General features: G+C 44.4%; 1 protein-coding gene and 1 pseudogene across 1 annotated transcript in view; both read right to left on the bottom strand.

Moving 5' to 3' along the window:
* LOC126473716 (general transcription factor 3C polypeptide 4-like) overlaps positions 1-27,756 on the bottom strand; it is a 377,574-nt gene that overhangs the window by 345,936 nt on the left and 3,882 nt on the right. The gene's annotated exons all lie outside the window — the stretch shown is intronic.
* LOC126475965 (5S ribosomal RNA) lies at positions 22,238-22,355 on the bottom strand (annotated as a pseudogene).

The raw sequence follows: 27,756 nt of genomic DNA, 5'->3' as shown, positions 1-27,756 counted from the left end.
ATAAAGAAAAGATGTTATGTGGACATGTGTCCGGAAACGCTTAATTTCCATGTTAGAGCTCATTTTAGTTTCATCCACCTACGCTCAATGGAGCACGTTATCATGATTTCATACGGGATACTCTACCTGTACTGCTAGAACATGTGCCTTTACAAGTACGACACAACATGTGGTTCATGCACGATGGAGCTCCTGCACATTTCAGTCGAAGTGTTCGTACGCTTCTCAACAACAGATTCGGCGACCGACGGATTGGTAGAGGCGGACCAATTCCGTGGCCTCCACGCTCTCCTGACCACAACCCTCTTGACTTTCATTTATGGGGGCATTTGAAAGCTCTTGTCTACGCAACCCCGGTACCAAATGTAGAGACTCTTCGTGCTCGTATTGTGGACGGCTGTGATACAATACGCCATTCTCCAGGGCTGCATCAGCGCATCAGGGATTCCATGCGACGGAGGGTGGATGCATGTATCCTCACTAACGGAGGACATTTTGAACATTTCCTGTAACAAAGTGTTTGAAGTCACGCTGGTACGTTCTGTTGCTGTGTGTTTCCATTCCATGATTAATGTGATTTGAAGAGAAGTAATAAAATGAGCTCTAACATGGAAAGTAAGCGTTTCCGGACACATGTCTACATAACATTTTTTTTTTCTTTGTGTGTGAGGAATGTTTCCTGAAAGTTTGGCCGTACCTTTTTGTAACACCCTGTATACTTCGCGAGCCACCGTATTATGCATGGCGGAGGGTACCCTGTACCTATACTGTTCCACTCGCAGATAGAGCTAGGAAGAAAGCCTGTCTAAATGCCTTTGTATAAACCCTAATTTTTCGTATCTTACCTTCGTGGTTCGTACGCGAAATGTACGTTGGTGGCAGATCGTTCTGCAGTGGACTTCAAACGCCGGTTCTCTAAATTCTCTCAGTGGTGGTCCTCGAAAAGAAAATCGCCTTGCCGCCAGGGATTCCGATATCCTCTCCCGAGGCATCCCCGCGCGTGTTGTTCCGACCCACCGAAAACAAATCTAGCAGCCCGCCTCTGAATTGCCTCGATGTCTTCCTTTAATCGGACCAGGTGCGTATCCCAAACACTCGAGCAGTACTCAAGAATAGAATAAAGTCTTACCGGTTTTCAAGCCGCGTCATTTCGAATAAAATTCTCGAGCCATTTCCGCCATCGTCGTCAGGATAAAACTCGTTCCATTTCATATCACTTTGCAACGTTACTTCCTAGATATTTAAACGACATGACTGTGTCAAGCAGGACACTACTATCGTTCAATCGCTTTATTTTTTCTATATTTAAAGCCAGCTACCATTCGTCACACCAACTAGAAAATTTGTGTAAGTCATCTTGCATCACCCTACAGTCACTCAACTTCGACTCCATCCTGAAACCACTCTATCACGATTATGGCCTTGTGAGACGTACAGTTCCTCTGCTGGAAGGTACCACGCCGGCAGGGGGGACATTGACATTGACAGTGAAGGGATGCAGGTAGTTCGCAATAATGTTCACGTATTCCACAGCTGCCGCGGTGTGTTCAATAAGAACCAAAGGTCTCTCAAACCCAGGTGAATATCCCCGGTAGCATAATATTGCGCCCATCGACCCGACTCCACATCACGGTACATGTTTCGAATAACGTTTCGCCTGTACTCGTATGACAACGCATCCGGACACAACCATTGACCTGGTGTAACAAGGAACGTGATTTATCTGACCAGGCGATTTGTTCCCATTGATCTACGGTTCAAACCCGATGTACCCTTGCCCACTGTAATCCGCCCCTTGCCCACCGTAATCCGCACGATATCGTTTGGTCAACATGGGAAGACGTAAGGGTCGTCAGCTGCGGAGCTCGGAAGTTCAACAAAGCTGAGTGATGTACTCCTTAGCAGTTGTGCCAGTATCAGCATTGTACTCTGTCGTCACATCTGCCACAGTTCGCGGCCTGTTCTGCTTTACACAGCGGGCAAGCCCCCGACCTCGGCATGAACGTCTAACACCTTGTCGCGTGCTCATGGTTTCACCGTTCCATAGATGCTCGCGACACTGGCACGCGAACAGCCGTCCAGCTTCGCAGATTCCGAGATGCTCGTTCCCTGGCGCCGGGCTATAAAGGCCTGCGTTTTGCCAAAGTAACTTATGCCTCGTGATGACTGGGTGTTGTGTGCTGTCCTTAGGTTAGTTAGGTTTAAGTAGTTCTAAGTTCTAGGGGACTGATGACCATAGATGTTAAGACCCATAGTGCACAGAGCCATTTGAACCAACCAAAGTAACTTATGTTAGTGTATTTCCCCATTTATGGCATGTATTGTCGCTAGATTGATTTCCCACTCGTTTCTCGTCCGCCGATATACGAGGGCAGTTCAATAAGTAATGCAACACATTTTTTTTCTGAAGCACGGGTTGTTTTATTCAGCATTGAAATACACCACGTTATTCCCCAATCTTTTAGCTACACAACACTATTTTTCAACGTAATCTCCATTCAATGCTACGGCCTTACGGCGCCTTGAAATGAGGGCCTGTATGCCTGCACGGTACCATTCCACTGGTCGATGTCGAAGCCAACGTCGTACTGCATCAATAACTTCATCATCCGCGTAGTGCCTCCCACGGATTGCGTCCTTCATTGGGCCAAACATATGGAAATCCGACGGTGCGAGATCGGGCTGTAGGGTGCATGAGGAAGAACAGTCCACTGAAGTTTTGTGAGCTCCTCTCGGGTGCGAAGACTTGTGTGAGGTCTTGCGTTGTCATGAAGAAGGAGAAGTTCGTTCAGATTTTTGTGCCTACGAACACGCTGAAGTCGTTTCTTCAATTTCTGAAGAGTAGCACAATACACTTCAGAGTTGATCGTTTGACCATGGGGAAGGACATCGAACAGAATAACCCCTTCAGCGTCCCAGAAGACTGTAACCATGACTTTACCGGCTGAGGGTATGGCTTTAAACTTTTTCTTGGTAGGGGAGTGGGTGTGGCGCCACTCCATTGATTGCCGTTTTGTTTCAGGTTCGAAGTGATGAACCCATGTTTCATCGCCTGTAACAATCTTTGACAAATTGTCACCCTCAGCCACATGACGAGCAAGCAATTCCGCACAGATGGTTCTCCTTTGCTCTTCATGGTGTTCGATTAGACAACGAGGGACCAGCGGGAACAAACCTTTGCATATCCCAACTCGTGAACAATTGTGACAGCACTACCAACAGAGATGTCAAATTGAGCACTGAGTTGTTTGATGGTGATCCGTCGATCATCTCGAACGAGTGTGTTCGCACGCTCCGCCATTGCAGGAGTCACAGCTGTGCACGGCCGGCCCGAACGCGGGAGATCAGACAGTCTTGCTTGACCTTGCGGCGATGATGACGCACGCTTTGCCCAACGACTCACCGTGCTCTTGTCCACTGCCAGATCACCGTAGACATTCTGCAAGCGCCTATGAATATCTGAGATGCCCTGGTTTTCCGCCAAAAGAAACTCGATCACTGCCCGTTGTTTGCAACGCACATCCGTTACAGACGCCATGTTAACAGCTTGTAAGTAGGCTGTTTATGTTTTCTCTATGTAAGTAGGCTGTTTATGTTTTCTTATTGGCAACGTTACGTAGCGCTCAATATGAAAATCACTGGCTGTGCTGTGTGCAGTCTGTGGCTAGTTTGCATTGTTGTCTGCCATTGTAGTGTTGGGCAGCGGCAGCTGGATGTGAACAGCGCGTAGCGTTGCGCAGTTGGAGCTGAGCCGCCAGCAGTGGTGGATGTGGGGAGAGAGATGGTGGAGTTTTGAAATTTGTCATGAACTGCTATATTTATATATGATGATATCAAGGTAAATACATTGTTTGTTCTCTATTAATATCTTTCATTTGCTAACTATCCCTATCAGTAGTTAGTGCCTTCCATAGTTTGAATCTTTTTTTTAGCTGGCAGTAGTGGCGCTCGCTGTATTGCAGTAGCTTGAGCAGCGAAGATTTTTGTGAGGTAAGTGATTTGTGAAAGGTATAGTTGAATGTTAGTAAGGGCCATTCTTTTGTAGGGAATTTTGAAAGTCAGATTGCGTTGCGCTAACAAAATATTGTGTGTCAGTTTAAGCACAGTCACGTATAATTGATCAAAGGGGACGTTTCAAGCTCCGTACAGCGCTGCCACCTGTCGGAAGTCAATGAAACTATACGAGACGAAGCGGGAATGTTTGAAAATATTCCACAAGAAATTTCCGGTTTTTTCAACCGAAATTGGCCGAGAAAAAAAATGTGTTGCATTACTTATTGAACTGCCCTCGTAGTTTTCTAATCGCGTGACGTGCCTGCGACGCCAGCAATTGGCATTCAATCTCGCGGTGGCAGTAATAATAATATTTAATGTATAACAACATTCACTCCCCTCTCTCCCTTCGTCTTCCCTTTCGCCAGTTTTGTTCCTTTTGTCTCGCGGTAGCGTTCTCGCTTCCCGAGCACGGGGTCCCGTGTTCGATTCCCGGCGGGGTCCGGGGTTTTCACCTGCCTCGAGATGACTGGGTGTTGTTGTGTCCATCATCCATCACCATTATTGTCGGAGGAAGGCAATGGCAAACCACCTCCACTGGGACATTGCCTAGTACGGCGGTGCGGGTCAGTGTGTGTGAAATCTTATGAGACTTAACTGCTAAGGTCATCAGTCCCTAAGCTTGCACACTACTTAACCTAAATTATCCTAAGGACAAACACACACACACCCATGCCCGAGGGAGGACTCGAACCTCCGCCGGGACCAGCCGCACAGTCCATTACTGGAGCGGGTCTCTCGCATCGTTCCCCTACGCTCTCTCAAGGAGTATGGGACATCGTCGTCGTCATCATCATCCATCATCATCATCATCCATCATCATCATCATCATCGTCGGGCTTTCATTTGCTATTTCTCCTGGACTGAACATAACAGCTCATGAATCAAAGTAGTATGCGTTTCAGTATAGAAGATAATTTTCTTTGGCTTCTGTAACACACTTGATTACATGGTTTTAACGTAGCTTTCCACGACCAAATTGGCATATCCCATTGGCAGTAATATCAAAGACAAATATGCTTACCTCCCTGCCCTCGACCCCCTACCTTACACACACACACACACACACACACACACACACACACACACACACACACACACACACACACACACACACACACCCCTTTCACTTCCAGATACCTACTAGATCCTATGTTTTTTGCCACCTTTTCCTTTACGCATTTCCAGCCTCAGTCATGGTATATACTGACGACTCAATCGTCGACGGACGAACCGGTTTTTACCTACACACATGCAACGTGCACCCCAGTGACTCCTTGAGTAGTCTTCAGGCTGTCAAGTGCTACCCTCGACATCCATTTGTTGTGATTATCCATCATCTCTTGTATTACCTCCACCAAACTGAGTGGTCGGTTGCCTTTGAATGGACCGCTGGTCACGTTGGGATCCCACGGAATGAACGTGCAGTCCAGTTGGCAAAGTTAGCGCGAATTGGTGTGTCCTGCTTTCTCCGAAAACACTGCAAGCAATGAAGGCGATAACGACCATGTGGCAGTTTTCCTTCGTCCTTCTCGCAGAGAATCTGCCGTTCTGTCAGTTTCACATTGGCCACACTTGGCTTAACCGCGGCCCCATCCTACAACCTGAGGATCCACCCAATGTCGTTGAGGTGCCCATCTAAAGTTGGTCCACATCCTACTGGTGTACCATAATTTAGCCAGCTTTCGACGAAACCTTACAACTTGCTGACACGCTACCTCTGGTGCTAGCAGTCAACGCCACTTAAGGAATTGGAGAGGTAACCCGTTGTCTGCTCTGATCCAAGGATCCATGGCTGCCAGTGCTCGGTGGTCTGGGTTAGCGCCCGCCCTCCCCACCCTTTTAACTTTTCTTATTCTTTTACGTCTGTGGTTGGCGGACACACTCGTCGTCATTGCTTTCTTTCCTTAGAATTTATCTTGTTTGTGTAGCTACTTTTTTTCTGGTAATGAAGGGTACAGAAGCACTGGTCGAACGCAAAGGGAATGTCTCCGGCCGCATAACGTGTCCCGGGCGCCATCAGTTGGTTTCTGGGCAGAGCAATTCTCCCACTCTCAAACTTTTACCCCTCTCTTACTTCCATTTCTTTCTATCTCTTCGTTTTCTTGATTCTCGGATACAGTCGAGGTCAATGGGATTTGTCTTTTCTGTCGTTCATCTCTGGGGTCTATTCCCGCCTTGACACACAAAGGACTAAGGGACCTCTTAGTTTGGTACCTCTAACGCCATCCATCCATCCATCCATCCATCCAATACCCAATATTTTTTTTCTGGCGCAATTCATACTAGCGAATGTACTGTGCCACAAGCTCATCGATTAAAAGTATGTAGAGTATAAAGTGCATGTTGATTTCAAATTTGAAACTGACCATGTATAAAGGCAACGTATCAGTATGCGAACACTCAATAGAACTCGATAACAACGCTTCGCTTTTCAGCCTCGAGCAGCTGTATGGCACAGGTGTTCTCCGCAAAGGTTGGTGAGTCCTGCGCTTTGCCCTATGGGAACCTTCTAAATTGACATCTGCTGTGTGGAGATCGGGTAATCAGTACTATACATGTCATAGAGAACACACACAATCAGCGTCCGTTATATTAAACATTCTTTCCTGCTTACGATGTAACGGAATACGGCTGAAGGTGTCGTCCCCATTACAGCAATATGTAGTAACAGCTGTCGTCCCATGATCTTTCGGAAGATGGATGTACGCAGAATTTCTCTCAGTAAAGAAAACATTGCCTACAAGCAATTGTTACCAAATAAACAGCATGAAAAAAATGTTGCACATTTTTGCATCTCGCTGGTTGAGGTATGAAGTTTTTAAACAAAGTTTGTAGTATGCGTGACTTCCTAACGTGCGTGGAGCTCGAGAGACATCCGGGGCACTATCTCTCCAGGGTTGGGCCCACGGAGAGTTCACCTGAACGCTGTAGCGTGGGTTGCAGCCACGGCCACCTCGGTGTTGCGTGGTCTTCAGCGTTGGCAGGGCGCTGGACGAATGTTTTCGGAATGACACGCAATGTGTGTGACATTTTAACGAATGGAAAAAAGACTGAAAATCATTGATTTCGAGTTAAGAGTTGCGATTACTTTGAGTAACTTTTCAACCAAAGGCTCAACTTTCACGGAGACGTTTGCCGTTTAACACAAACAATATACGACTAGAAGTGTCTTTGTTTGAACTCGAAAACATTTGACGCTTTTTCGATGTTTGTCCTCGGAGTGTCTCGTGCACTCGGGCACTTCCCTGTAGTCGGTATAGTTGGTATCTATAGGAAAGCCTCACCCTTGCTGTAAGAGAAAAAATACCGAAATTTTTGTCTGTTTTAGGTTTAGTTGCAGGATCACCGTGCTGAGTATCAGGGGCCACGAGGTGCCAAATGCGTGCCATGCTTTTCGTTTGGACTAAGTTTCCCGTCCTTGGCTTCTTCTTTAAAACTATAGGAAAATGACAAACGGTTAAATAATACAAGTGTTAAAGTTCAGGAATAATAAATAAAAACTTAGTGTTACCACAGACGTTGTAATTCTATGAGAGACGGCAAAGAACTTGAAAGATTAGATGAACCGAATTAATAGTGTCCTGAAATAAGGTTATAAGAGGAGTATTAATAAAAGTAAAAGGAGTATAATGGGGTCTAATCGAATTAAATTAGGTGATGCTGTAGGCACTAGATTAGGAAATGACACTAAAAAAGCAAAAGAATTTTGCTGTTCGTGCAGCTTAATTACTGACAATGGCCGAAGTAAAGAAGATATATATGGAATAAAGACTTGGATGAGCAATAAATGCTCTTCGCAAAAACGTAATATATTCGAACGTAATAAAAGTACACGGGTCTTTTCCGAAAGCTTGTGTCTGCAGTGTAGCTTTGAATAGTAGCTATATGGGTGATGAACAGTACAGTCTAGAAAAGGAGTATTTGAATTGGGTCGTACGGAAGACTGAAGATTAGATGAGTAGATGGAGTAAGCAATGAAGTAGTGAATGGAAATGGGAAGAAAATAGTTCTTTGGGGAAACCTGACTAAAAGAAGGGGGTAGGTTGATAGGATAGATGCTGTGGCGCCAAGCAATAGTTAATTTTGTAATGGAAGGAAGTGGAGTTGGGGGGGGGGGGGGGCGACGGAGGTTTAAAGTGTAGAGGCTCGAATACAGTTAGCAGGTTCAACTGGGTGTAGGCAGTAGCTGTTCAGAGATGGACTATCGGACTGAAGATCACAACTACTACAATTTATTACTAATGTGTATGCATGTCCAAATTTACTTGTTTTCTGAAGGTGGCAAGGGTGAAATACAGGGAGCGAACGGCTATTTAAAACTTGCACAGAAACTAGATGGCATTTGTAAGAACCGAGGAACGGGAAAAGCAAGCAGTAGTTGAGATGGGAGTGAGGACACGGTTGTAACCTATCCCCAATGTTGTTCAGTGTGTATAGTGAGCAAGCAGTAAATTTGGAGGAGTAATTAAGGTCCAGGGAGAAGAAATAACAATTTCCGAGGTTTGCCGATGACATTGTAATCCTGTGAGAGACAGCAAAGGACTTGGAAGTCCAGTTGAACGGAATGGACAATGTCTAGACCAGAGGATATAAGATACCAACGAAAGTAAAAGGATAATGGAATGTAGTCTAATTAAGTGGTTCTAAGGCAGTTAGATTAGGAAAAGACTCTTGAAGTAGGCAGCGAAATAAGTGATGATGGCAGAATTAGAGAGGGCATAAAATGTTGACTGGCAAGAAAAGCTTTTCTGAGGAACAGAAATTCGTAACATCGAGTATAGATTGAAGTGTCAGGAAGTCGTTACTGAAAGTATTTGTATGGAATGTAGCCCGGTATGGATGTGGAACATGGACGATAAACAATAGAGACAAAAAGAGAGTACAAGCTTTTGAGATGTGGTGCTAAGAAGAATGCTGAAGATTAGATGGGTAGGTCATGTAACTAATGAGGTGGTACTGAATAGAATTTGGGGGGAAAGAAATTTGTGCGACAAACTTGACTAAAAGAAGGGCTCGGTTGATAGGATACGAGGGTCACTCCAAAAGAGATGCACACTACATTTTTTTAAATCCATCTTTTATTCTACATGTTTGAAAGTTTTACAGTATGTAGGTACATCCTTTAGGAACAATATTTTCATTTCTCCACATAATTCCAATCACTCTCAACTGCCGCACGCCATCTTGTAACCAGCGCCTGTATACCCGCACGGTAAAATTCTGGACCAACCTGTTGGAGCCACTGTTTGGCAGCGTGCAAGAGGGAGTCATCATCTTCAAAACTTGTTCCACGAAGAGAGTCTTTCAGTTTCCCAAAGAGATGGTAGTCACACGGAGCCAGGTCAGGACTGTAAGGCGGGTGTTTTAATGTTGTCCATCCGAGTTTGGTGATCGCTTCCTTGGTTTTTTGACTGATGTTTGGCCGTGCATTGTCGTGCAACAGCAAAACATCCTGCTTTTGCCGATGTGGTCGAACACGAGTCAGTCGAGCTTGAAGTTTCTTCAGTGTCGTCACATATGCGTCAGAATTATTGGTGGTTCCACTTGGCAAGATGTCCACAAGCAAGAGTCTTTCGGAATCGAAAAACACCGTAGCCATAACTTTTCCAGCAGAAGTTGTGGTTGTGATTTTTTTTTTTTTTTTCTTGGGTGATTTTCCATGATGCCACTCCATTGATCGCCTCTTCGTTTCTGGTGAAAAATGATGGAGCCGTGTTTCTTCACGTGTCACAATTCTTCCAAGAAATTAATCTCCACCATTCTCGTACTGTTCCAAAAGTTCGCTGCATACCGTTTTTCTTGTTTCTTTGTGAGCCACTGTCAACATCCTGGGAACCCACCTGACAAACCTTTTTTAACGCCAACACTTTGAGTATTCTACAAACACTTCCTTCCCCTATCCCAACGTAGCGTGACAATTCGTGATGCGTCTGTCAGCAGTCACCAATTCGTTAACTCTCTGCACATTGTCTGGAGTGTGTACAGTACGAGGCCTGCCGCTGCGAGGACAATCCTCAATATTGCCGTGCCCGCTTTCGTCACGTAACCTGCTTGCCCACCGACTAACTGTACTGCGATCGACAGCAGCATCTCCATACACCTCTTCCAACCTCTTGTGGATGTTTCCAACTGTCTCGTTTTCACAGCACAGGAATTCTGTGACAGCACGTTACTTCTGACGAACGTAAAGTGTACCAGAAATCTTTAAGACATGCTGTGACGGCGCCACTCACGGGAACAGGTTGAACTATGTTTGAAAACAAGCGGGAAGGATGTATCTACATACTGTAAAACTTTCACACATGCAGAACGGAAACTGTGTTTTTAGAAAAATAGTATGCATTTCTTTTGGAGTGACCCTCTTTATTAGTTGGAAATGGGAACAAATGTATGAAGGAAGCCAGGCATATCCATAAATGATGGATTGGTAAAGCTGGACAAGTAGCAAAGCTACTGTCTGAGGCTTCCACTCTCACCGAATCACTTTTTAACCTAAGTCTGCTAGTCTATTGCAAGACTAACTGGAGGAATGAATGCAGCTTCTACTAGGTTAGCATCAACTATTACAGTGGATGGCATAAAGGACCATCTCCAGGCATTGTAGTGTGTGATGCAGCAGTTGGTAATTCTGAGCATGTCTTAACATTAATGCTTTATTAGGTGGCTAGCATCAACAGATTATTAGTTGTTAAAAAATTATATTTGGTGATGTGTTTTGGGTGTAGCCAGTCATCAAAATATTTGCTAAATGAAACTTAACTGCCATGAAAGCCCCGCACAATGCACACGCAACATTCTTTTGGAGTGACCCTCGTACATACTGAGACATCAAAGGATCACTAATTTAATACTGCAGGGAAGTGTGGGGGTAAACATCGTAGAGGGAGACAGAGATGAATACAGTAAGCAGATTCGGAAGAATGTAAGTTGCAGTAGGTACTGGGAGATGAGGCCTGCACAGGATAAAGCAGCATGGAGAGCTGCATCAAATCAGTTCTCGGGCTGAAAACAAAACTCACATCATCTTGGTAAGGATTTATTCACAGAAATTTAGCTGTAATATGTAATGTCGCGTCATTAGTACACGTTTGGCCGTGGGGTGCTAGTTTCGCTACCAGATGATGTGAACCCTGCTTGAAGGACGTAGTGTGTCGTTTCCACGCTTTTGACATTGGACGTGCAGCCCCCTCCTCACGGTAGAGTACCCGACGTCGTGCATTACGGCGCAGTCTATGGAAACGCGGCATGGCTCTGTTGCGGGCGAATGTGTGGGAGCAGCTCGGCGACCCGAGACAATTGCGGGGGGCTGGAGCTTCCGGCGCTCGTCGAGTAATCCGGCCGGCGGCGGCTGTGGCCGAGTGGCACTTGTTCTGGCCGGCAGCGGGCCGGGGCCGCCCTGCGCCGCGCCGTCAATCGATACGGCGGCGCCGGAGCGCGCGCGGCGATCTGCGTGCGTGCGCGGCCGCTCCGAGCAGCACGCTAACAGGATTAACGATTGGCTGCGCGCCGAAGCGCCACGCCTGCCACGCCGCACCCACCCACGCGCCGCTCTGCCCCCATTGTGTCCGCGCCCCCGAATCTCGCAGACACTGGAGCAGCCGCGTCTCCGTGACGTGCGTGCTGTCACCTCGATCCCACGCCGTTGTCCCGCTTCCGCTACCCCAGCGTCTGTCGAGGCGCAACCACGTCAGATACAACCACGTCAGATAGCACTTGTAACCCGCTGTGTACGAGGTTACCTCTATGGTCTTTACGTCGCTATGTTGTGGTCTTCAGTCCTGAGACTGGTTTGATGCAGCTCTCCATGCTACTCTATCCTGAGCAAGCTTCATCATCTCCCAGTACCTACTGCAACCTACATCCTTCTGAATCTGCTTAGTGTATTCATCTCTTGGTCTCCCTCTACGATTTTTACCCCCCACGCTGCCCTCCAATACCAAATTGGTGATCCCTTGATGCCTCAGATCATCTCCTACCAACCGATCCCTTCTTCTAGTCAAGTTGTGCCACAAACTCCTCTTCTCCCCAATTCTATTCAATACCTCCTCATTAGTTATGTGATCTACCCATCTAATCTTCAGCATTCTTCTGTAGCACCACATTTCCAAAGCTTCTATTCTCTTCTTGTCCAAACTATTTATCGTCCACGTTTCACTTCCGCACATGGCTACACTCCATACAAATACTTTCAGAAACGACTTCCTGACACTTAAATCAATACTCGATGTTAACAAATTTCTCTTCTTCAGAAACGCTTTCCTTGCCATTGCCAGTCTACATTTTATATCCTCTCTACTTCGACCATCATCAGTTATTTTACTCCCCTAATAGCAAAACTCATATACTACTTTAAGCGTCTCATTTCCTAATCTAATCCTCGCAGCATCACCCGATTTAATTCGACTACATTCCATTATTCTCGTTTAGCTTTTGTTGATGTTCATCTTATATCCTCCTTTCAAGACACTGTCCATTCCGTTCACCTGCTCTTCCAAGTCCTTTGCTGTCTCTGACAGAATTAAAATGTCATCGGCGAACCTCAAAGTTTTTACTTCTTCTCCATGAAATTTAATACCTACTCCGAATTTTTCTTTCGTTTCCTTTACTGCTTGCTCAATATACAGATTGAATAACATCGGGGAGAGGCTACAACGCTCTCTCACTCCCTGAATAACATCGGGGAGAGGCTACAACGCTGTCTTACTCCCTTCCCAACCACTGCTTCCCTTTCATGCCCCCCGACTCTTATAACTGCCATCTGGTTTATGTATAAATTGTACATAGCCTTTTGCTCCCTGTATTTTACCCCTGCCACCTTAAGAATTTGAAAGAGAGTATTCCTGTCAACATTGTCAAAAGCTTTCTCTAAGTCTACAAAAGCTAGAAACGTAGGTTTGCCTTTCCTTAATCTAGCTTCTAAGATAAGTCGTAGGGTCAGTATTGCCTCTCGTGTTCCAATACTTCTACGGAATCCAAACTGATCTTCCCCAAGGTCGGCTTCTACCAGTGTTTCAATTCGTCTGTAAAGAATTCGCGTTAGTATTTTGCAGCTGTGACTTATTAAACTGATAGTTCGGTAATTTTCACATCTGTCAACACCTGCTTTCTTTGGGATTGGAATTATTATGTTCGTCTTGAAGTCTGAGGGTATTTCGCCTGTCTCGTACATCTTGCTCACCAGATGGTAGAGTTTTGTCAAGACTAGCTCTCCTAAGCCTGTCAGTAGTTCTAATGCAATGTTGTCTACTGCTGGGGCCTTGTTTCGACTTGGGTTTTCAGTGCTCTGTCAAACATTTCACGCAGTATCATATCTCTCATTTCATCTTCATCTTCATCTACGTCCTCTTCCATTTCCATAATATTGCCCTCAAGTACATCGCCCTTGTATAGACCCTCTATATAGTCCTTCCCTGAAGTCTAAATCACTTTGTTATACGAAGTCCGATAATTCTTGTTGTACACTGCGACATATTTCATAGCATTCTGCCGCATTTTAACACGATCGACCACCAACCCAACTTATCGGTCTCCTACAACGACCTCTGCACCTGGTTTCGTCATAACGGGAAAAGTACGGCAATAACGTTCAGAGGCAGAATCAGCTGGAAGTGTTATTTAAATCCGATGTTAACTGCAGACTAAACACGATAATTTTCACTCTTGCTACAGTCTTCGTGCTTTATCCCACCTCAGAACAATTAGTATTCTGAGGAACAATGCAATCTAGCATTGTACCATTATTTTTACGAGATTTGCGGGATAAAAAGTCACAGTACGCTCTCACAATTTGAAGAATAAATATCTTCGTGATAACGTAACGACACTCTTGTAGCGTCTGCCATTGAAGTTTTTGGAGCATCTCCGTAAAGCCCTTAAACGAGCCCGTGATGAAACACGCCGCTCTTCGTGGGATCTTGTCTCTTTCTTCTGTTAATCCTACTTTGCAGTGGTTCCAGGTTGAAAAAAGTCTCTTGTAATCCACTTCTTTGGCGTATCACTTACGTTTCCTTAATGTTCTTGTAATGACGCACAGCCTGGCACCTGCTTTTCTTAATTTTTTTTTTTCCTATGCGGCGATTCCACTTATGCAAGCCTGACGTTTACTCAGACGTCATGAGGTAGTTACTGTTTACAGCGATTTTCATCAATATCGTAATCGAACGGTAATGGATCTTGTATATTTATGCATAACACGTTAAATTTACTTACGTTCGGGTCAACCCGCCAGTCACTACACCATCATCGAAATCTGCCGGTCTTCCTGCAGTTCGCAACGAATCTTCTGCCGCTGCTACCTCCTTAGAGGCAAGCGTATCATTGCGAACAGCGTCATGAAGATTCCTACTTTATACACATATCATCGACATAAATTGCAATCAGTAACCATCGATCGCACACTGACATTTTAGCAGCACCACACGAATCTATCAAAGAAGCTTGACTCTAGATTAAAACTACTCCCGGGAATAACTGAGAAGCAAATGCAGATGCGCCACGCAATGGTGCTATTTTATTCATGAAATTAGGTGCTGCACATTGTGCCCTGCTTTGGTAAACAGCGCACGTACATCTAAGATAGACGTACGTCTGTATGACGCCAGGAGGACTGTTATTGGCAATGTCATGTACACTCCAGTTCACTTCTTGCCTCTTCTGTCGAATATCGCTCATCTGAATCTCGCAAGTAAAGCCTACGCCCAAGTTCTTAAGACGGCAAAAGTTCCTATAAACTCTTTTCTAAGTATTTCAAAAAGTGGCTCTAACATTTGCGGTCATCAGTCCCCTCGACTGAGAATTACTTAAACCTAGCTAACCTAAGGACATCACACACATCAATACCCGAGGCAGGATTCGAACCTGCGACCGTATCAACAGCGCGGTTCCGGACTGAAGCGCCTAGAACCGCTCGCCCACTGCGGCCGGCTAAGAATCTCTAACTATATTTCTGAAGACATACGAACAGCTTTGGGTTGATCTTCCGTATACAGACGTTTCGGTTGTTAGAGAGATTGGAAAGAACGCTAGAACGGATGTACACCCCAGAATGCCCACCCCAGAATGCCCACCTCATTCAAGACCCAACGACGAATGTTTCGGGGTTTGACTCCCCGTCGCAAATGCTGGGCACTAAACCACTTCCGAATGTGACGAGCATGATGTGGCCACGTCGTGAAGACGTGCAGTTATTGTGAAAGGGCTGTGTATGTCTGTTATGCGGAGGAACAGACAGTACACACATTGTGGATAATCGTCCACTCCATAATTGTACAGGTGGTCTTGGTCTGAAAGACTGGCATGAAGTGACAAGGAGTGCTGCTATCTGGTTGTGTAGTTTACACATTAACCTGCAAATACATAATATTTTGTAATGTCATATCATAATATAATTTATTATTATTATTAACATTTGTAATTTCCGAACAGCTTAAGTCGTCTACTCAACTTGAAGACATTAATAACTATCACAGATTTCGGAGGAAAAAAGAAATTTGTTGTATTGATAGCAAGAAATTGTGGGCGATAATCTTGAAAAGAGGTTGTGGCAATAATCTCTGGACAACCATGAGGAAGAACTTGACCTGGAGTGCAGAACTTTATTCCCGGGTTCGATTCCCGACGGGGTCAGGAATTTTCTCTGCTTCGTGATGGTTGGGTGTTGTGTGATGTCCTTAGGTTAGTTAGTTTTAAGTAGTTCTAAGTTCTAGGGGACTGATGACCATAGATGTTAAGTCCCATAGTGCTCAGAGCCATTTGAACCATTTGCAGAACTTTAGCGTGCTTCCGGATTTCTGTCGTTTGCATTTTTTGCAGAGTTTCAGTAATTCTGTTGATTGTTACGGATTATTTACTTACTTCTGGTTATAAACCTAATTTAATAGGCTAGAGAAGAGTATCTGAGCCGGTCGGAGTGGCCGAGCGGTTCTAGGCGCTACAGTCTGGAACCGCGCGACCGCTACGCTCGCAGGTTCGAATCCTGCCGCGGGCATGCATGTGTGTGATGTCCTTAGGTTAGTTAGGTTTAAGTAGTTCTAAGCTCTAGGGGACTGATGACCTTAGAAGTTAAGTCCCATAGTGCTCAGAGCCACTTTGAACAGAGTATCTGAGGCAGGAAACAATCAGATCAGTTCATGGCTGCAGTACTCCATTAGATTACGTCCTCATATCCAAAATGATTACCTCATTCACATAAGCTACAATTTTACTCTCTCTCCCCCCTTTTTTTTTTTGTTTTTTTTTTTGTTTTTTGTTCCTGCAAACGGTAACAGAAAATTATGACATGGTTATTAAATTATTCTGATGGCGCGTTTACCCTGCTGTAAATTAACAGTCATTTGTAACACTATTCCCAAAATCCATTATCTGCTGCCTTGTGCACGTATCTCTTTGACATGGAAATATATAAAAATGTATTTTACTGTTTAGACTGAAAATGAAGTGTCTTTACACATGTTCATAATCAGTTTCCACCTAAGGAGTATTTGCGTAGCTCGTGCGAAGTTTTTATCACGAGTGGTGGTAAGTCAGAGCAAATAACGTAAATTTTGTTCAAGGGTTATCAGGGACACTTGATTTTACAAATAACACAAACTTAATCATTTGCTAGTACAATAACTAATTTACCGATTTAGTTTGCATCTCTTGATATTCCATCATCTTTTCGATATGCATCGTGTACATTATTATGACAATTGTGCAACCATCTTAAAGGTGAGTCGGAGACGCAATTAAAATAACTTGAACGCAGTACTGTTGGATAAAGAAGCACATTACTTCTCATGACATTGTTTTGCACAAACTGAGGTGAATTAACAAGGAAGTGAAAACAAAGAAGAATCTATTTTCTGATCAGCGTACACCCTAGGGAATTATGCAGGGATGTGATGCCTGCATCGCTATTTTGCTTGTACGGGGGTTAGCCTTAAAGTTTTGATTATCAACTCGCAACAATACAGGTTCGTAATTTTTATTGTTTGTTTGCAGTTAGATGTCTGCAGTCCTTACGCACAATTAAAACCCCGCGCCATTGTTCCGTAGAACGCCCTAGAGGAACCAGAACAAAGTGGCGCGCATTGATAAAGCGGTCATAAGTTGCGACGTCATGTTTTGGCGCTTCTAGCTCTGCCTACTGTACTTTGGCACGGTGATTTCAATACGTGCCAGAACTGCAGACATATAACTGTGAACAAACAAGAAATAAATTACGTAAATGTATTTCTGCGAAGTGATAATTAAAACTTTATTACTACATCTTGTACATAAATGACTTCTAAGAATCTGGAAAGAGGGCAATTCTACTTAGAGACTTAAATGAGTTAACAGTATGAGAACGCTTGACTGTGCTTCAGGTAAAGTAATTGTTCAAGAAAGTGAAAGCAAACTGCAAGGGCAGTATATAAGTTGCAGTTCTTGAGCTTTCATATAATTTAAAATTAATAGTATGAGAAGTAATGCATATCTCAGAGTTTAAACGTAGAATGTAATTCTATTTCATTTTTATATCCCAATATACATGCTGCCACGCCTTGCAGTGAAGCAGCGATTAACGTGGGAGGGACCAATCGATCTCCTGTATGGAGCCACCTGCTAACCGTCAAGGTCTAATGTAATACAGGTTGGTTATAATGAAACCTTTGCTTCTTGAGCCAGTGTAGACGGAAAACTATTTACCGTATTGGTACCTGAATGATGATCAGACTGTACACTGCAGGACTTGCGTTGTAAGTAGTATTAGTTTGATGACTTGACAGTAGGCGCCGGTACTCCTAGGGCGACGTAGGGTTGAAACACAAACATTACTCTGAATTACAGCTTCAGTTAGTCAACACTGTTCTGGACAACGTGAGGAGGGCTTTGATGAAACCAGCAGCAGCAGTGCTGCCCCGCTTCGCAAGTATCACGCATTCAAGGAGTACGAAGAAGTCGTCTTTTCGCACCGGGTTTGAAGAACATGATTTGGAGGTGCGATTTCACTGGCTGTTTGAGAATTGCTCTTGCGAGGGGCCGATGATGAGTTGCGCCAAAAATTGCAGAAGGTACTGTTCCCATGGCTGAGAATGCTGGACGCACTATGGGATCTTCAAGCAGTGCGTGAGCATAGCGAGGGAGGTAGCCAGCATCCCATCTATCATAGGCCCTCTGCTGTTCCTGATTTACATAAATGATCTAGGTGATGATCTGAGCAGCACCCTTACATTGTTTGCAGACGACGCTGTAATTCACCGATTAGTAAAATCGTAAGACGATCAATTCCAATAACAAAACGATATAGAGAGAATTCCTGTATGGTGTGAAAAGTTACAATTGGCTCTAAACAAAGAAAACTGCTAGGTCATCCACATGGGTACTGGTAAATCCCACAAATCTAAGGGCTGCCAATTCGACTGAATACCTAGGAATTATAATTGCTAGCAACTGAAATTGGAAAGACCACATAGATAATATTGTGGGGAAGGCGAAACAAAGACTGCGCTTTGTTGGCAGAACACTTAGAAGATGCGACAAACTCACTAAAGAGACAGCCTACATTACACTTGTTCGTCCTCTGCTGGAATATTGCTGCGCGGTATGGGATCCTTACCAGCTAGGATTGACGGAGGACATCGAAAAAGTGCGAAGAAGGGCAGGTCGTTTCGCGTTACCGTGCAATAGGGGTGAGTGTGTCACTGATATGATACGAGAGTTGGGGCGGCAGTCACTGAAACAAAGGCGGTTTCCTTTGCGGTGAGATCTATTTACGAAATTTGAATCACCAACTTTCTCTTCCGAATGAGTAAATATTTTGTTGACACCCACATATGTAGGGAGGAATGTTCATCATAATAAAATAAATCTCAGCTCGAACAGAAAGATTTAGGTGTTCCTTTTCCCACGCGCCATTCGAGAGTGGAATGGTAGAGAAGTAATACGAAAAGGGCTCGATGAACCCCCTGCCAGGCAGTTAAGTGTGAATTGCAGGGTAACCATGTAGATGTAGATGAGATGTTTTGCGCTGCAGCAGAGCAATCCCTGGTGCAGTTTCAGACTGTCGTCACATTGGGCAACGTTTATAAAGCGAAACTTGAACGTGGTATACAATTGACAAGTGTTAACCTCTCATGTGGAAAGTAAAATGTGTTTCTTTCAATATTTCATTGGTTACTTCTCTTCCACATGTCACAAATATTTCCACAAAGTTTCGTTATCCTCCGATCACTCGTTTTTCTTGGGGACCCTCTCAGGTAGCGAAAGGTTGTTCATAACCACCTTGCGCGGGATTAGCCGAGCGGTGTAAGGCGCTGCAGTCATGGACTGTGCGGCTGGTCCCAGGAGCATGGGTGTGTGGTTTTGTCCTTAGGATAATTTAGGTTAAGTAGTGTGTAAGCTTAGGGACTGATGACCTTAGCAGTTAAGTCCCATAAGATTCCACACACAACATAACCACCCTGTATGTGCGTGACTACTCGTAGTTTTGTTGATATTGCTCACCTTAATGCTTACATCTACGTCTTACCCCACGAGGTGGCCGGTACACTTTATGGGCTGAAAACACGTCATCTCCAGTGTAGTGATAAATTTAATCGCTGCTTTGCAGGTTACTCGCTGCTTGTCTACGAAATCTAAGAATGCCAGCCAACCTGTAAGTTAGGACTTAGATGACTCTGTTTGCGAGCTGTATCAACAAGAATACACATAGTATTAAAAACCAATATGAGCTGTACTGTATTTGTACAGGAATGAAGTGGCCAAGATAAAAAAAGAGCGAAACGTTTTGTATTTTGCAGAAGACGAAGATACATAAAGAGCTCTCTCTGTAAAGAAACATATGATTGTACACTAAATGAGATTTAAGGATTCTGTGGCCTTATATAAGGAGTTAAAACTATTATCAGTTATTTGTTACATGGTCTCTAGATCATTAAAAGATTTTTATCCGGATAATGTGAAACGAATCACTTTACAGGTTATATATAGTGTATGGGATGCGGTTATGAGTATCGTTACATTCTGACCATTTTCAGCGTTCTAAATAGCTCACTGTCTTAAATTTAATAAGAATAACCAAATTAGTATCTAATATTTGTCATGCAACCAGCTACCCAAAAAATGTTTGAGAATGGCAGTGAATGAGGCGTGAGCCTCTGAAATGAGAAGGGAGGGAACCGGCATCAGATCCTTAGTTGTAGATAAACGAAAGGGCAAACGTAGATTCATTGGTAGTTTTCTAGGAAATTGCACTATATTTATGAAAGAGATTACTTTCGAAATAATTGCGCAGCCTACATTGGAATTCAAATTAAGGTGTGGCATATTATATCGAAACACCGTACATTTATGGTATAGGAAGACAGGCAGCACTAATATCACAGACTTGTTTGCCTCATAGAATGTGACACACACAAACATAAATGTTTTCAGATTTTTTAATTAAAATTTTTCGTTTTTTCACCCGACGTCTCTCTCGTCCTACACGCACTTAGAAATCCCATAGACTGGGATGCAAGGTTGTAGGACGCTTTTGTGAAGGCTACGCGAATGATGATGACACTATATTTGGGAGGGAAGCTTGCGTAGGCAAGTACCGCCCGTGTTACGGAAGAGTGTTGCATGTTGCATAACGTGATGGGGCTACCAGTATTCGTAACTTCGCTGCGTATGCCCGAAAGATGTCTCTTACATTATCTGGAATGCTTGTTAAATGGCGCCTGGGGGCAGTTGTCACCAATGTCGCGGTTTCCAGAGAGAAGTAAATACTTCCTGTGTACATTTTGTAGGCTAGCGCTACCGTGCCACTTGGCGCGCAAAGTACTTACTGGTTTCGTTGGCAGTCTTCCTATGTGGATGAATTCTAAGATGTTATGAATATTGTTTGACCTTCATGGTGATCACGAACAAGTGCCTTTTGCTACCAGTTATTTATTTCGTATTGATATAAACAAGTTGGGCATACAGTGATCACAAGTGGATGTTATAAAATTATAAATAGTTCTTTATATGTGATATATCATTACCATGGAGAGCTGCATCAAACCAGTCTCAGGACTGAAGACAACAACAACATCATTACTATATAAGTAGCAGTCAGTATTCGTACCTATTTACTGCTGCTAATTGTAATATCTGCAGTAAGTATAGTTCTATCAGAGATGGTATGCCCTTGCTATCTAAGCGTATTGAATTGTCTTCAAAGAACCAGTGATCGCTGGTCGATTGTTAGAGAGTAATTGTGTCTCTTCTGATGTATTAGCTCTGTTTACCTTTCCATCTGTATTGCACTGAAAGTACCTTCACAATATTGCTAATGTAGACGGTTTGAATGTGTGCCTTACTCGGAAACAAAGTTCTTCCATTCATTTACGGTACTCGGTGTTATCAGTAATGCCCAGTTTACTCTTGACCCTCTTGCATCTATTCAGTACAACTCCGGTACGTCTCTGGTTTCTTTCCGGCGGCGTTAGTTGTAAGGTAACAGTGATAAACACCAGTGTAGATAGGTTTGCTGATGAAGAATTGGCCAACGAACATCTCGTGTAAAGGGTTCACTGAGAGTGTAACAGAAGAGCGGCTTCACGAAACTATGCTGAGCTGCTTCCGTAGCGACAGGAACTACATCACAGTACTTTTGCATCGGTGCTTTACTTTTTTTTTGTGTTGTACGTTTTGGTGATAGCGTATTTCAAATTTTCTCTCTGTTGAGTGTATTTTCACAGAAACAGAGCTGATTGGGCTAACAAATCGAATAAATATGTAAATATTTAGTCTGTAGCGAGCCCCCGTAGACCACATGACCTTCATACTAAAGTACTCGGGTAATATATCTCGGTTACTTCCGAATTTTTATCGGTGAAGCCCACGTTCACGCTTTATGTGCACCGAAAGAGAGGGGTGGTTGTCGTTCGGGATAGGACGTGCGGAGGCGCAGTTATCGGAAATCTGGAGGAGGAAAGGAGTGTCTGATGAACGAACGAAGCATGTGAATATACGGTGGCAGAATACGTATCAGCACTCCGTCTTCAGGCCACAAGTGGTCCGTCGGGACCATCCGACCGCCGTGTCATCCTCAGAGGAGGATTAGGATAGGAGGGGCGTGTTGTCAGCACACTGCTCTCCCGGTCGTTACGATGGTTTTCTGTGACCGGAGCCGCTACGATTCGGTCGAGTAGCTCCTCAATTGGCATCACGAGGCTGAGTGCACCCCAAAAAATGGCAACAGCACATGGCGGCCCGGATGGTCACCCATCCAAGTGCCGGCCACGCCCGACAGCGCTTAACTTCGGTGATCTGACGGGAACCGGCGTATCCACTGCAGCTAGGCCGTTGCCAGAATACGTATTACCTTTTTCTTAAAAAAATGGTAATTGAGCTATTCTTGAGCTAAAATTCCCGTTGCGGCCTTGAAGTTGCAGTTTCGTCCTCACACTTTCGTGGCATCCCTAATTCTTGGTGCCGACTTTTGTGAGGAGACCTGGGCCTCCCGTACAATCAGTGCTCTCCTGTCGCTGCACTGGCAGCACCCCACGCCGCGTGCCTCAGCAACAGCGGTGCAGCGCGAGCGTCCATTTAGCGCCTCCACTTGGCGCTTCGGCGGCCGCGCCACGTGTCACTTCTCGGCAGACGCCTAAACAGCCCATCCTGCCGCCACGCCCACGCTGCCTGCGCGGTGCGGTGCGGTACGGCACGGAGTCGAGGCGACCTGCTATCTCTGGCGTCCATCTGCCGGCCGCCGGAAGCTGCGGTCATCGTCCGCCGGAACGCCGCCGGCTGAGCTGGCCGACCGTGCGTCCGGCCCGGCTGTCCGCTTTGCTCCACCTCTGCTGCCAGAAGAGCCCGCGTCAAACCATGGGCCTGCAGGCGGTCGCCGCGTGGGTGCTGGTGGACGTCAGGAGGCCGTTGCTTGCCAAGGTAAGGGCGCAACTGGTGGCTGAGGCCGCCCTCAGACGGGACCCGAAAGCGAGCGTGGACGTGGAGAAGGTAGAGATTTGCCACGTCACAGCGTGGAATTTCACCGTACAGCAGCATCAGACCCGTCAGATATTTCCAGCTTCGACAGGAACGTCATCAATGAGATGCAAGAGGGCTGTTCATTAATGAGTGTTAGCCGTGGTCGCAATTACATAATTCACAGTATTACCGGTTTCGGCTTTCTGTCATCTTGACTTCTGAAACAAAGTGGCAGTACACTGATACCATATATTAGGTGCAATATGGCTGAAAGCAAAGTCTGCTGAGAAAATCTTGTTGTTGTTGTTGTTGTTGTTGTTGTTGTTGTTGTCTTCAGTCCTGAGATTGGTTTGATGCAGCTCTCCATGCTACTCTATCCTGTGCAAGCTTCATCTCCCAGTACCTACTGCAACCTACATCCCACTGAATCTGCTTAGTGTATTCATCTCTTGGTCTCCCTCTACGATTTTTACCCTCCACGCTGCCCTCCAGTACTAAATTGGTGATCCCTTGATGCCTCAGAACATGTCCTACCAACCGATCCCTTCTTCTAGTCAAGTTGTGCCGCAAACTCCTCTTCTCCCCAATTTCGTTTAATACCTCCTCATTAGTTATGTGATCTACCCATCTAATTTTCAGCATTCTTCTGTAGCACCACATTTCGAAAGCTTCTATTCTCTTCTTGTCCAAACTATTTATCGTCCACGTTTCACTTCCGCACATGGCTACACTCCATACAAATACTTTCAGAAACGACTTCCTGACACTTAAATCTATACTCTATGTTAACAAATGTCTCTTCTTCAGAAATGCGTACCTTGCCATTGCCAGTCTACATTTTATATCCTCTCTACTTCGACCATCATCGGTTATTTTGCTCCCCTAATAGCAAAACTCCTTTACTACTTTAGGTGTCTCATTTCCTAATCTAATTCCCTCAGCATCACCCGACTTAATTTGACGACATTCCATTATCCTCGTTTTGCTTTTGTTGATGATGTTCATCTTATCCTCCTTTCAAGACACTGTCCATTCCGTTCAACTTCTCTACCATGTCCTTTGCTGTCTCTGACAGAATTACAATGTCATCGGTGAACCTCAAAGTTTTTATTTCTTCTCCATAGATTTTAATATCTCACTCCCTTCCCAACCACTGCTTTCCTTTCATGCCCCTCGACTCTTATATCTGCCATCTGGTTTCTGTACAAATTGTAAATAGCCTTTCGCTCCCTGTATTTTACCCCTGCCACCTTCAGGATTTGAAAGAGAGTATTCCAGTCAATATTGTCAAAAGATTTCTCTAAGTTTACAAATACTAGAAACGTATTTCTACTAAGATAAGTCGTAAGGTCAGTATTGCCTCACGTGTTCCAACATTTCTACGGAATCCAAACTGATCTTCCCCGAGGTCGGCTTCTACGTGTTTTTCCATTCGTCTGTAGAGAATTCGCGTTAGTACTCTGCAGCTGTGACTTATTAAACTGATAGTTCGGTAATTTTCACATCTGTCAACACCTGCTTTCTTTGGGATTGGAATTATTATATTCTTCTTGAAATCCGAGCTTATTTCGCCTGTCTCATACATCTTGCTCACCAGATGGTAGAGTTTTGTCAGGACTGGCTCTCCCAAGGCTGTCAGTAGTTCTAATGGAACGTTGTCTACTCCCGGGGCCTTGTTTCTTGAGAAAATCTTAACAGTACATAATAAAGACAAGACGGCGGAAGGCCATTACATTCCATTAGGTGTGTCCTGATAAGAGTATCAACGCCAAGTGCTTTTTACACCCAGGTACATGAAAAAAGCTAGCTAGGGCGTCTCATACTTACTTAGACACGAGCTGTAACCGGAAGAGGACTTTAGTGATGTGTGTCCAGCGTAATAGTTTCAACAGTTTAAAATGATAGCTTGGTCTTTAATTAAAATGGATTCACTTCGCTAAAGTGTGTATCTAGCAGCGAAGCACAAGATATAATGCAACACGTAACAATGAAATATACACACTTAAAATCAGCTTAAAATGTGTATCACTGGTATTATTTGCTTTGTAATGCTGGAAGGAAGCAGCTAAGACTTTGTGCATAATAACTGCTTACGCTCAGTGGCCTAGTGCAAGTATTTCAGTTGGGCGCAAGTTCGGCAACTTGGACAACCGGTGAAAGGGGACCTCCATGTTAACGTGGATTCGGAGTCACGTGTTGTTCCTGGCGACTCAACACGTCGTTGCTAGGTGAAGGCTAGATTATAGGCAGACTGAAAATTTCCGCGCTTCCACAGGGATCTGACCTCATAGTGTCTCGATTTCCGCTGGACCATCAGACCTGACAAAAGCTGTGTGAAATGTGGCTAAATGACGTGATAGTCATTTGATTAAAAGTTTCGATGGTCGATAGAGCATTCAGACGCCAGTCGAGCCGGCGCTGCCTCGTGCCATGTGAGGAATCTTTCGTATTCCTGTGGCTATGCTTGGGGGTGGGGTGTGGGAGGGGGCTGCACTCTTGGTGTCGCTAATGGCCGGTGTACGTTACGCCGTGTTATCGGTATTACGTATTGCCTCATTTTCTCAATAGACTTGGCCTTGAGCTAAATTGTAACTATTTTTTTCCATTTAGTTTTAACAGATCAGATGATGGCAGAAAGCTATACTGTTGGTGCGATCTAGACTGAAATCTTATAATTAAGTGCCATATATAATCGCTGATTCGTTTACGGTCTTCATGTCTTCATTGGCAAGATGGATTTTTTCGTGACAAAACAAAATCTGAACTACACCATGCTGGATTCCGTCGTTTACAGTTGTAGCCTGTATTTCATTTTTTAGCTTAACGTGCTTGCTTTGAATATTTGCTGCTCCAAAGCATCGCCAAATACACGGTCTCTCGAAAACGCGTTGTTTTTGGTACGAGTTGTTATAATAAAACGACGGGAAACGACATATTGGTGATTAAAGGCTTTTAATATTGTTGACTGCGTGCTATGAAAATGTATCGGTTTAAGCCTCCGACATTTTCGGGATTTTTGAAAAAGTTTCGTTTTTAGTCAGATCATGAAATACCAGTGACTAAAACTTTCGTAAGACTAGACAGCCACTTAAGAATATCACAAAATCGTTTGCAAAATAAATCATTATCGGCATATAGCTATAGTGTGTGTGTGACACAAGCTGTATGAAAGGTGGTCATAAGGTTTTAATTATCACATCGGAAAACATAACCAATTAAAATTAATTTTGTGTCTCGTTGAAAGTACATGTCTGTAGTCTTGTTCCGTGTTTAAATCCTTGCGACACACGACGGTGACAACGGCACTAGAAGAAAAAGAAAATAGTATACCCCTTGATGAAGTGAGTATTGGCTGCACAATTTTGTTTGGACTCCTCTGCTGCCGTTGTTACTGTTCTGTGTCGCGAGGATTTAACCAAGGACCAGCACTAGAGACAGTATCTTCAGACAGACACAAAATTAAAATCGTTGCCGCATTTTTTTTCCGATGTGATTATTAAAATTATATTACTGTCCTTGGTGCAAGTGTGTATATTCAATACGGCTGCTACCGAGTAACCCAAACTATAATTTATTAATAGAGCCGTACGGAGTGGCCGCACGGTTTGAGGCGCCTTGTCACGGATTGCGGCGCCTTGTCACGGATTGCGCGGTCCCTCCCACCGGAGGTTCGAGTCCTCCCTCGGGTGCGTGTGCGTTGTTCTTAGCATAAGGTAGTTTAAGTAGTGTGTAAGTCCAGGGACCGATGACCTTAGCAGTTTGGTCCCTTAGGAATTCACGCACATTTGAACATATTAATATGTCTCTGAGCACTATGGGACTTAACATCTGTGGTCATCAGTCCCCTAGAACTTAGAACTACTTAAACCTAACTAACCTGAGGACATCACACACATCCATGCCCGAGGCAGGATTCGAACCTGCGACCGTAGCGGTCGCGCGGTTCCAGACTGAAGCGCCTAGAACCGCACGGCCACACCGGCCGGCTATTATTAATAGAGGAAAGCAATTCCGTAAATAAGTATGCGGTCACTGTTGGTTTTTTGTGAATAACACCGTCTAGATCGCGTAATATGCCTTTATTTAAAGACCTTTCCTCTTCTGCCATCATGAGGTTATGATACTTCTCGTACTTTGAAAATGGTACGTATATTAGAGGATCCTAAACTGAGTACTTAGATAAGGAACCAGTGGTCGGAAATGAATATTTGGATTTTAATGGCGTAAAGAACTTGCCCTTGTAGCAACACATTAAGTTCACAGCAACTGTTCAGAGGCATGACTGCCGTTTTGTGCTTCCTTTTCAACGTAAACTATTCGTTATTTATGATAGCGTGTGTGGTTAATGCTCCACCACATTCTTCGAAGTGTGTGTTTCACAGGCAAGTTAATGGGTAGCTGTTGGTGGACTATTTCTCTCACACGATTCAACACCTCGAGTTCTACAGTGGTAATAGTTCTTTGTCGAGAATCTGGCCAGCTTCCTGTGCCCAGAACGACGCAGTTCTCTTGCGCTTCTTTCCACAGCGACAAATTTCTTCCATTTAGGATTACTCCTGTTGCCAAACAATTCCCTGCACATTTATTTAGCTCTCCGCGCAATTTATCCTACAGACAATATATTAAATTCACATCTGCAAGTAATGATCAATCTTCGGCAACCAGTTGTGGGCTGTAAACAGTGGTAACCCACACTGTGGACACACTAAACGATTATGTATTGTTTCTCAGTCATCGGCACAAACGTCTATGCTACAAGGATTTGTTCGTTGGGGGAGACGT

The sequence above is a fragment of the Schistocerca serialis genome, chromosome 4 (assembly GCF_023864345.2).
Source record: "Schistocerca serialis cubense isolate TAMUIC-IGC-003099 chromosome 4, iqSchSeri2.2, whole genome shotgun sequence".
Classification (NCBI taxonomy): domain Eukaryota; kingdom Metazoa; phylum Arthropoda; class Insecta; order Orthoptera; family Acrididae; genus Schistocerca; species Schistocerca serialis.
Note: the sequence above shows the minus strand (reverse complement) of the source record. Positions and strands in the feature narration are given on the sequence as shown.